The sequence below is a fragment of the Tachypleus tridentatus genome, chromosome 1 (assembly GCF_004210375.1).
Source record: "Tachypleus tridentatus isolate NWPU-2018 chromosome 1, ASM421037v1, whole genome shotgun sequence".
Lineage (NCBI taxonomy): Eukaryota > Metazoa > Arthropoda > Merostomata > Xiphosura > Limulidae > Tachypleus > Tachypleus tridentatus.
The window spans coordinates 27021105-27033613 of record NC_134825.1 but is presented as its reverse complement, the minus strand read 5'-3'; the positions used below and the strand labels follow the sequence as shown (position 1 = coordinate 27033613).

At 33.4% G+C, this 12509-nt stretch overlaps 1 protein-coding gene across 2 annotated transcripts in view; it reads right to left on the bottom strand.

Annotated features, from left to right (window-relative positions):
* The window catches only part of LOC143244837 (myotubularin-related protein 13-like), a 136418-nt gene that overhangs the window by 110671 nt on the left and 13238 nt on the right, over positions 1-12509 (bottom strand). Inside the window, exon 1 of one of the 2 annotated variants that reach the window (XM_076490243.1) lies at positions 4573-4607. The exons of the other annotated variant lie outside the window; for it this stretch is intronic. The gene's annotated coding sequence lies outside the window, so the exon portion shown is untranslated. Of the gene's footprint in view, positions 1-4572; positions 4608-12509 lie in introns of those variants that run through there. 2 annotated transcript variants of the gene reach the window in all.

Sequence of the window (12509 nt, the reverse complement as noted above, 5' to 3'; positions counted from 1 at the left end):
CACCATGACATGACATCTTTGAGTGACCGAACTGCTGACACTGGAAACATCGGAGAGGGTTTGGTATGTATGGCCAGATCCTGCAATAAAGATAACCTGCCTTTATGGTGGCAGGTGCACATGGTGATGTAAATGTCAGAACAAGATAATATTGGTCGGCAATGTAACTCCATCTTTGTGAGTGCAGACACGCCTTACTGCAGAAAATCCTTGAGTGGAGAAACCAGTGAGAATATCTGACTAATGGATGTTCTTCAAATCCCTCTCAACAATAACTCCTCATGATGAATTCAAAGTAGCATGAGGTGTAACCTCAATAGGTATATCCCCAATTGCCTTTGAATGCAAGAGCAGTTCACTGTGTTGAGATGTGGATGTTTCCACCAATATGTCACCAGATCAAAGCTTCTTCACTGACCTTGGAGAGCCAGCAAGTCACTCAAGTCCCTTCTGAATAAAAAAGGGGGACATTTGCCCTAAAGGTTTCTCTGAAAGAGAATGTAGGATAAGAAAATAAGGTACAACAGGTGGTACAGGTGTTGAAGATTGCTGCTCAGAAATGCCAAGACGTGGTCATTTACTTACTGAATGTTTTTTTCAATATTTTATTTAAAATTTTGTTTGGAGGATCCTGGGATTCAACGCCAAAGTGGTGTGTTGGAGTTGGACATCTCAACCACCAGGATCCTCTCCTCCCCTTCAGAGGTCACCTTGCACGGCAAACATGTGGATGGATGTTTAGATCCCAGAAGAGGTAAACTGAAAATATAAAACCTTCTCTGGGAGGTCCCCCCACCAGGTACAGGAGTCAACCTCTCAGGGGACAAATAACAGGCATACAGATACTTGTCAACAGAACAAATTAGTATTAAAATATTTAGAGAAAATTTTCACACCTTTTAAGTATAATTTCTACTTAAATTTCAGCCATCATTACAAAAAAATTGGATAAAACTGCCTATCATTTCCATTACTTAATTTCATGGGAAACTGACCATTTTGTTTTTTAAGCCCAACAACAATGGTGAGTGCAGCTGTTTTAAACAACTAATTTTTCAGTCACTTTCAAAATTTATCTAAGACTTATTTATATATTTACCAGTTAATATGAATTGATTTTTCTCTATAATTGTTTTAGTCTTACAGCTTCAAGCTATAACTGTTCATAAGTAATACACTGACACCATTTAACCTGATTGATACATGAACCAAATCAGTATACAACAAGAAACAACTCATAAGAACAACAATAGTTTAAGATGTTATACAAATGCTCATAGTACAATGTATCTCAAATAATATTTGGCTACAGAGTAACAAACCATGACTTCAGCACATTAAGCAAACTATCTCTATGAACACCCCTGGTTGGAAGACTGTTGTTGTGAATTCTTTTTTTCACACAAACTATGTAAAGTGTTAATCATTTTAACAGATTCTCTAATCATTTGCAAATATTATAAAATGACTGTGTTCCTTATATGCAGTCTGATAAATAACATATCTCATAATATCACAGTTTTTATAAATCTGTCTATATGCAATAACACATTGTGCTTTTAAGCTGATGAAAGCTGCACTGAGTCAGTGATGAGCACTTAATTGTGTCAGATTAGAAAAGTTAACAAGTCGCCAATATATGTAACACATATGCACAATAATGTGAGTTATACCAACATAATTTTCCCAGCTTAATGAGAGTGTTGGTACGGTATGCAAAATTGTTTATCATCAGGCAGAACATATTTTGTTCAAAATTTAAAGTAACTGATTTTTTTCACATATATTTAACTTTTATATGAAACTTAAAGTTCTTAATATATATTGGAGTAACGTTCCCATTTGTTCTTTATATTATTTATTACTGTTACATTTCTTAACCATCTTTTATTAGGTCAAACTGGTCTTAAAGCCACATAAAAATGTAAGAGGAAAAAATGAATGGTTTGGTCAAGACTAATTTGACATCTTTAATTTACTTGTAAAGTCCAAGGAAAACCTGAAGCAATATCTAAAGAACTATACAAATACACTGAAAGTAACATTTGTGGAAAAACTATGCTGTACAACAAATGTACTCAATTCAACAACTATTTTTAAGGAAGAGCTACGTAACATTGAATTTTACAACAACCTTTAAGGAAGGACTACACAATACAATGAATGTGACAAGCTTTCAGGGATACAAATAAAGAAACAAAACTACATTCACTCCAAGAAAATTATCTCAAATATTACGTTATGTCATGTAATGTTGTATTTCCAAGAATTGTTTTGTTAATTAATCCTTGCAATATGTTCACTTTCATTAGTAGTAACTAAATAAATATGGATGGACCATACATTCTGGATTGGGAAAGTCAACTACAAAAAAAAAAAAATAAAAAAAAATGAAATTCTTCAAACAAAGTTAAATTCCTTAGGCATGCAGGAATGTAATAGTAACCTCAAAAGAAAAACTACGTTGCATGCTGAATGTAACAAAAATATTTAAAAGGAGAGCTAAGTACCACAATGAACGTAACAGCGATGTTACGGAAAAACTTTGTAACACACACTAAATGTAACAGCAACCATTAAGAAAGAACACTGAGAGAGATATTATATTTTGAGCTATTATTGCCCGCAACCCCAGTTTCCATATATTGATTACAGTAGATCTATTTTCTTAACACCAGCTGTTTTTCCTTACGAAACTTTCTTATGCTTGCACTCAAGCGTACAGCCAAGATGTTTTTAGTAGCATAAGATGGTGTGGGGAGGGATGGGAGAAGGCAGACTTCATTGGTAGAACTTCTAAAAAACATTATCTTCATTTAATAACCTCGATAACTTGAACTCACTCCATTTGACTTTTATATACTTCAAAAAACAATCGCAACGTTAATGTTTAATGTAAGGGCCAAATGATGTTCACAATGTACTTTCATTTGGAAAAGTATATTATGCAATAAATTATGTTTGCACACATATCGCGTTAGCTTTTAATGTACATAATGCTACGAATATGTATATATATACATCATTAAATCTAATGTTTTTATCAATTTGACTTTTGTTACGTAAGAACGTGAAACAATTAGTTCACACAAATTAAACTGCTCTCATCAGATTTCATGCTTAGGCTTACGTCACTGCAGCGAGTTTCAGTTTACGACGACTTTTAAGATAATTTTTTTTCAATGCCTCTTAAACATTATACTTAACACTGAACTAAACTAAGCATGCATCAACATTACATGGTCACTATGTACGAGTACCTTCATGGCTTCATTAACCGAGCTAACATATTCGCCTTTACTTGAAGAATACAAAATCAATATTGATTCGTTTTGTATATTTGTATGATTTTTTTATATATATTTCTCGAAGAGGCTTAACAATATTGAAAACTCCTGGCTCCTATTGGTCTCTTATTGATTAATGACCTAACATTAATACCACATACACTTACACTACATTAAAGTGAAATTCTCACGAAACCAAGAATATAAAGTTAATACACGAATACTAGTTTTATAAACACAATTTAAACTTAATTATTTAGTTAAATGTGTTCCTGTACATCCATATATATGTATCTAATTATGCCCAATCACTCTGGTCACTTCGTGATTATATTCAGCTACCCCCACACAAAGCACGCTAAGCACGACGAGTTGTTTGCTCTGCAGATGTTTCATCAGCTGCACTCCTCTCTGTGCACGAACTCGACACAAAGTTTTTGAGGTGTATTACCACTTTTGTATCTCGTGATCATTGCGTCATACGGTAAATTCCACACTGCTACTCAACCGAGTTACATTACATTGTATAATACTCTAAACCAGCAAGGGATATAAAAAAATTCTGTAAAAAACAACAACAATCAAACAACCAATGTTATTGTGTATGATAATAAACAATGATCCAACAACAACCCACACAAAAGGCACAGATATTGGTTTCAACAGCATGTCGGACTTTTTTTTTTAAATATTTTTTCACCATTTGGGAAAAATTAACATATATGGTATAGACTCAAATGCAATTGGAGGAAATCTATATTGCTCCACACCTGGGAGTAGAAATTACGTTATTCCTTGCCCAGTGGACAAGTTTTATTAACTCTCTACCAATGAAAAATATTCCGAGAATATTTCTGTGGAGACACACAAGTTCCTAAAAATCCTTAACTGCAACAGTCAACAACAGGCACCTAATATTTTAAAAATGTATCTGGGAAATGTCACTATTTGTATGGCATAATTTCCCTACCAATGAGATACCACAAATTTACAGAGGTTCGCTCTTTCCGAATATAACATCAGATTTTGTCTTCCTATCCCACCCTTCGAAATTCCAATGTTATTCCTGCTATCACAAACCTCCTAGTTAGACTAATCAAAAAAATAACAGACAACTTTTATAAAACAAATACACTGACGCATGCTTTCTCGATATGGAGAAAGCTTTAAATACTGCGTGACACAATGGTATCTGGTTCAGAATGATGGAAATAGAATTACCACGCGGCATTATTCGCTGGTTGTCTAACTTTCTGAAGAAAGAAAGCGTAAACATGGAGGGTACCTGTTCAGAGTATTTTACTCCTGAAGTTGGTGTTCCCAGGAAGACGTATTAGTCCTATACCTTTCATCACGTATATTAGCGACATGTTATTTGATGATCCTAATGCAGGCTTCACCTCGCCTCGAAATTCCCAGACGACATTGGCAAGTTGAAAGAGCTCACCAACACCCTCTTTAGTAGCTACGAATATACAACCACAGCTAAATATATTTTAATATTTTAAAAAATATAAAATACAATTAATGTGTTTACAAAACTCTTGTAGTACTATTCACCAAATCAATCAAAACTAGTAGACGTTCACTTGAAGTTTATTTAGATTGAAATATTATCCAGATTGACATATCTACAAAAGTAAGACTGATATATATATGATTTTATATTAACATGGACAAATTTTGCAAACGAAATAACAGCCGGAGCTTGGAAAAGCGTAAATTACGCTAGAATGTTATTAGATAACAACAAAGGAACATCAGCGAGAAACATCATAAAAATAACACTAAATACGTCAGAGCCATTATATGAGGGCTGTTCAAAAAATACGCGGACTGACGTCATAAAACAAAATGTACTTTATTTAAAAGTTACAGGTCTGGGACCCTTTCAAAGTACTCTCCTCCCCAACGCACACACTTATCCCAACGGTGTTTCCACTTGTTGAAACAGTCCTGGTACGCTTCTTTTGTAATGTCCTCCAGCTCCTTCGTCGCATTTGCCTTAATCTCGGGAATCGTCTCAAATCTTCTTCCTTTCAATGGTCTTTTGAGTTTGGGGAACAAGAAAAAATCGCAAGGAGCAAGGTCAGGTGAGTATGGGGGTTGGGGAAAAACAGTGATCGAGTGTTTCGCCAAAAACTCACGAGTTCTGAAGCACAAATTTCGCAGCAACGCGGTGCATCTTCAAATTTTCGGTCAAAATTTCGTAACAAGATCCAACTGATATTCCACACTTTTCAGCAAGCTCCCTAACAGTCAGACGTCGATTTGCCCGCACCAGGGTGATGATTTTGTCGACGTGTGGGTCGTCAGTTGACGTGGAAGGACGTCCAGGACGCTCATCATCTTCAATGGACTGTCGACCATCCTTAAAACGTTCATGCCACTTGAAACATGCCGTACGCTTCATACCAACATCACCGTAAGCGGTGTTAAGCATAGCAAAAGTTTCAGTCGCAGATTTTCCAAGTTTAACACAAAATTTCACAGCAAGTCGTTGCTCCTTCAGGTCATTCATTCTGAAATCCGCCAAACGAGAAAAACGCACTTCACTTAAAACCGCGTAGCTAATACACAAATGAAGATATCTGCAATCGAGAAATGGCGTCGTAATCTGCTGATCTGTGCGAACCTAGCGACACCAAGCGGATTCCCCTGGAACCAACTGGAGCCGCGCAATTCAAACAGTCCGCGTATTTTTTGAACAGACCTCGTATAATACGACGTCTAGCATGGATAAATATTGAACCCACAAAAATAAAAAGAAAATTATTTAAAAAATGCAAAATTCACCCTAAAATCGGCATTCATCGTATTATAATCAACATCATCAACCTTCCCACATAAATATGCTAATATACAACCACTAACTGACAGACTCATTCATGCAACCCTAAAATACTTTCAGAATAATCTATATGAAAACGAACTTCTATACGAAAAAGAACGCTACCACACATATGAAGAATATGAACTTAAGCATCTCTTTCCAATAAATACCTACATTAAGTATAAGTTTGTTTTTGCTTTTGAATTTCGCGCAAAGCTTCATGAGGGCTAATGTACCTTCGAATCCCACGGCGGAGAACAGGTACTTTGTTAGTTCACAAAGCCTCAAACACTTAACACACTCATGAGGAGCCCAGTAAAATCTAGGTTGAATATACGCCATAAAAAGCAACAACAAATTGTTTTAAACCATTTTATACATGTGAGTTACCCTTTACGCGTGAAAGCATTAACGTAACCATAATTTCTTTATCAGTTTGTAGAGTGATAATTACATGTTGAGCTACTAAATCCTACTTAATAAATGTTAGAAACCATCAACTACACTAACGACAATACAGATACATTTCTCTATTGTTAAGCGCCAGGCTATACAATGGATTATCCGTGCTGTGACAATTCCAAAATGTCGAAAACTACTTGTAGCGTAAAAGCCCTTGCGGAACAAAATTACGGCTGAACTATCGAGGTGCAAATATACAAGAGTATAAAGTCAAAAATTATTGCCAAATAAAAAGGATATATGGTACTGGTTACTGAACTTGTAAACCGAACTAAACAAGATGGAGATAAAAGTGAATACATAACTTGGTCTGGCTAATGATCACATAAACAAACGAAGTTACCTCAACTTTACATGCATAATAAAATCCTTACATTGTTAACTTCACCACTTTATCCACCAAAAGTTTGGTGTTTGAATGGAATCTCACCTCTAATCATTACAACTTTCCTTTAGTTACATTTAATATTTTTATAACTATTTTACAATAAAGTGAGATTTTACGATTGAAAATTCTGGCTCCAGTTGTTTTGCCAGTCAGAAACCCAGAAATGTGAGGATTTTATTTTCCATGTAAAATCATGATAACTTTGCCTGCTATGTAATCATTAGATGGATCAAGTGACACGTCCACTTCTATTCCTATCTTGTTTGGTTCCTTGTATCAAGTTCGGTAGCTAATTCTACAAATCTTTCATATGAAACAATATTTTTCTCCAATTTTTTTTTTTACGCTTTTCATAACATGGCATACGTGGGTTACTTGGTTACAGAATGCATTCTAAAGCTTTATATATTCTGTATAAGATATGTCACAAACGTTATGTATTACAATGTTAAGTAGTGGTAAATTTTAATTTAGAAGTTAATTAAATATTAATATGTATCACATTTATATTTGCCAGCCACGACTCATACACAATTTTCATTCTTGACACAAATATGCTTTAATATACAAGAAAAAACAATACAATTTATAATAACAGTCATCGCAAATAGTTAACATAAATAATTATTTATATACACAAAGTTTACAAACTCACGAACAATATCCAGTCTTTATCTGGTTTAGAACTAAATATTTTATCAACAGTCAAGGTCCACGAGTAGCAAATTACTTTTAGGTTGAAACACAGATACAATTCACTTGGCGGGAATGCTGGTTAACTTTATTCTTCCCACATAAGTTTTTTCTGCTGAAGTTACGAAATGACTTCGTGGAAACACTAACGTATGACGTTTATTCTCTAAAGTTGAAAGATTTGTAATGTTCGAAATCTATGTATGTTCCTGGTCAAATATCTGTAGTTTTCCGATTAATAAGCGTTTATTACAATTATAGCTTCCGAGGTTTATAGTATAATAAATGTAGAGACAAAACAATATTCTATTACTGTCCCCGCTTCTTGTGATAGTACCTTTCATACTCAGGCAATATTCTTGAACGTTCAACAATATTCGAAGATACGCTAGTATTTTCATAAAACATATCGTTGATTCTTATTCTCGAGAATCTTCTAAAAATTTAAAAAACAGGCAGGACTTGCGCAACACACATCCAACAATATACGTCACATGCATCAAATTGAAAAACCCAGATATTAAAATAAATGTTTAACAGTAAATCCTTTCCAGATAATAAAATAAATAATCAGAGATCATAAATACTGCTTTCGAACCTAGATATTAATCGTTGGATTTTCTTATAAGTTGTCATTGCTTTTTTGTTTATGACTCAAACGAATTAGTGAGTTTAAGTTTAATAATTACTCTTAACTTTCGTAACTTCTTGTAAGCCTTGCGTTTATTGAGAAATGTTGAAAACCGTTAAGAAAATATTGACAAGTTGTGGTCCAATTCACAATGGAACACTAACCTTTGTAGCTGTACATCTAACGTGAATTTCAGCACTTGAATATTAGTCTCAAGCTGAATTTCGACATACTACATTCGAAGTGATTATATTGAATTAGAAGTTCTTCTTTCAAGTGAATCTTTAAAGAAAGTTTTTTTTTTCCTTGTACTGTTGTCAATTGCTGCATAAGTTAATAATTGGTGTTTGTGTTTTTTATGTCATAAAACGTACCTATAAAACTACAAAGTTCCGAAGTTTTTGTTTTTGCGTATTAATGCAATACGGTAATATAGGATCGTAACTACATTCATACCTAGTTTCTGATTACTTGTACAAAAGAAAATCATCAGTTTTGTACTACTTTAACATGGACACACTTATCTATATAAAGATCTTACAGTTAGATTTTAATTGCGGTATACGCAATTATCAACAAAATCAAGCTAGTAATCGCACAGTATTCATAGATATGCAACAATTTGGTAAAAAGGCCAACAGATAAAGTAAAAGTTATATATGTTTTTGGTTTACATATAATATTTTGTAATTTCTTAAGTTAAAAACAGCCTATTTTTCATACCATTGTTGTGAAAGCTGTAGAAAATGCTAATTTTCTCAAAATAACAAAACCAGATGTACATAGTTTTAGTGTTTAATTAAAATAAACGATAATGTGTAGTGAGGCCAAAACAATTTGCAATAAACAGTTTGTTATTAACAGCAGTGATAGTTAAGCGATTTTTCACTTTCTGTAGCTCAAAACGTGGTAATTCAAACTATCACATACTTCCAGTGGATATGTTTAACTGAACTTTTACATAATAAATTTCAAAGCAATCCATTAGAAAAAACAAACACAAAATACAAAATATCCAGTTTTGATTGCCCTTTATCTTCGCATCTAAAGTACGAAAATATATTTGATATAAAAACATTCTTAACTTTTACAGATTAAATTTGTTACACTGATAAAATTTTACAACCTACAATTTATAGAATATAGGATGTACTTAACAAAGGCTTAACATACATTAGGCCTACGACAAGGGCTTATATATCTTAGTGTCTGTGATTAGAATTTGGTATTATATTATTATAGAAATCTTGTATTTAAAGAAGTACTGTTGTATTAAAGATGCTAAGAACTGGATCAGTGAATATTATCTTGCTTTCTCAGTTTGAAAATCCCATAATGTTTTTCATTGTTCACTACTGAAAAGGGATTTTCGAGTTGTGAATTCGTAAAATTACTGCCGATTCACTGGAAGACTAAGATATCCTTGAAACTTGTATTCTACTTTTTGTACATGTTTTCTAGGACAAGATAGTGGACTAGATTTCGTTAGCACTTTGTTCATTCCACAACATTCTTCCAACTTAAAAATTCCAACTCCGAGATTCCTCTCTTGATTGCTTACCATTACGTTGTCAATGTTTTAATTCTTCACTACCTGTGGTATTAAAATAATGCATTATACTGAGTAATCTTATGTTATTGCTTCCTAATGCAAACACGGTATGTTTTTTGATTTTCCCAAGGTTGGTTGTGCAAAGAAAGTTTTGAACGGCCAGATACTACCATTCTGTACGTCAGTAAAACATAACGAGATTAAAACAACCATTTATCGTGTACATGAACATATTTTGTTAAAGCTTACTATAACACGATTATTTCTTTCAATTATGCAAAATGAGTGCGATTTCTAGTATCATATTATTCAAAGATAAATTCCACGAAAGTTTTTTGGTTAAGCTTTGTGTAAACTGCGATAAATGTATTACTTCGCCGCGAAAGATGAACAAAATGAAAAAAAAAATTGTGTTTTTCTCATTCAGGGGGAAAAAAAGTCCTCTAACGTCATATCATTACACTTTTTAATTTTTCTTACATTTTGTTAACGTGACATAATCACAGGATATATATATCGACACCAAAGTTTTCTTATATATCATTTAAAAGAATTGAGGGCAGGAAAAAATACATACACACATTATTAAGCTTCGCAGAAACTTAGCACCTAAAGCTGACAAATGACATACGTGTGTGTGTGTGTGTGAACAAAAATAAAGATATTTACATATAAATAACTTTGTTTTTGTTTTTTTACTATCGACTTATTTCGCTCTTCATCATAGTAATTTTACTACTCAATATTGTCTTATCTCGTTCTTCATAAGAGTATTTTAATTTTAATTGATTCTTCATCATAGCCAGTTGTTTTTTGTTTACCTGAAAAAGGCTCAAAGTAGAAAAGATGCAAACTAAATCCCTTTAATTAGAGTGTAGAAAGCTTTTTTACTACTCACGTTGTACAAGAACCCAATGGATGCTTCATTCTACTGGCTAGAACAACTATCTTTTCAATGTTTTGCTCAAACTCGTATTTATATTTTACCCTTGAATTTACAAGAAATTCTGACATGAGAATCTTCATAGCTTTCTAGCCCTGTAAATAAGCTTTTGATCTTGATATTATTCATCCATTAGCTGATATGTAATTTACAAAATTAAAAACACTGCTCATCACACTGCTCCTTTCCAAAATTGTAAAGTCCTTTAAATAATCCTAATAATCTTCAGTTTTAATACCTATATAGGCTGTCTTTCAACTACATTTTTACTTCAAATGGGTTTCTAGTCATCATGAATACCAATAAAATAGCTCATTCATTAAATCTTTTTATAAATCTTCCATACCAATACCTATATTATATAACTGGAGGGTGTCTTGCCCCTTATTGTCACTCACTGTCTTAATGCTGGCAGAGGATCTTTCTGGGAAGGCAATCAAGTAAGTTAACTGTTGGTTTCACCCCTGATCATCTTCTGAGAGTAGCTTCAATAGGAAGTAGCTCTGGACAACTTAGAAGGTTGAATTTCTGCTGACAAGTTCTTTTTTGGAGTCACCCATTTGGCCATATTCTCACTAGAGTACTTCTAAATAACATCCATGTTTGGATCACTTATATTTTTGGATTCTGGAAATCGCATCAATGATTCTCTTCTATAATGTACATAGAACAACACCTACTAAACCTTGGAATTCTCTCTTTCTTGCAATGGATATAATACAGCCATACAATGTCATCTTGAAAAAATCCAATTTCAGCAGCATTTTATCCCAGTGTTCTCTGGCTGTAATCATGTCTGATATCATTATTCTTCACATCCATGAGAACTCTTGCAAGCAACAATTCTTCAGCAAATAACAGTGTTTGGTTTTGCTATGCTCAAGTCCGTAGATGAAGATTTATTACAAGTAACTTCTGGTATTACAATGACTAAACTACCTGTTTTCACTAGAAGTTCAATCTTTGATGTAGCAGTTGCCATATGCTATGTAGGGATTTTCTGGTCATACATTGTGAAATTATTTACAATTTGTCCAGTCTTGCACTCTTTTCTATGCATGATGACAGTTCCCAAAATGCACTCTTCTTCAATGTTATTACCTACACAAGACAAAGCACACAGAAACTTTCAACAGTAACAGTAACTTCCAATTTATCTTTTGCTAGTACTTAATGTCCACCTGTTTACATCAAATTTCTTTTTTCTTTATCTCCAAAGCCAATTTCCTATTTTCACTAATAAATCAAGTTGAACAATTGAATAACACACTGCAAGAATATTCATCAATAAACCCAAGAACTCATGGACAAGTTTTGTCAAATAATGACCTTCTTATCTATTTGGAGTAAGAGAAGTGTGCCCCAATAGACTTTGCCCATTAATCCAGTTAGTTCTTATTTTTTTAATGTCTGGTTAGCTCCATGTTGTTTCTCTGAACTGATAGGTTTAAATGCACATCCTCATGGTATTTTCCCTTTGGTTTAATAACAATAATTGAATTATTACAGTGTAGACTGTAATGACCATATTTTCTATAATAACAGCTTCTTCTTAATATCTTCCAAGAGGAATTCTTATGTCGTGATGATGAGAAACCCACTTGAAGTAAAAATGTATTTCAAGATGGCAGGTATGGGTATTAAAACTTGTTTCAACATTCTCTGGTCATCTTCAAGTTGTGTGTGTTTTCACATAGCAAAGCCACATAGGGCTATCCGC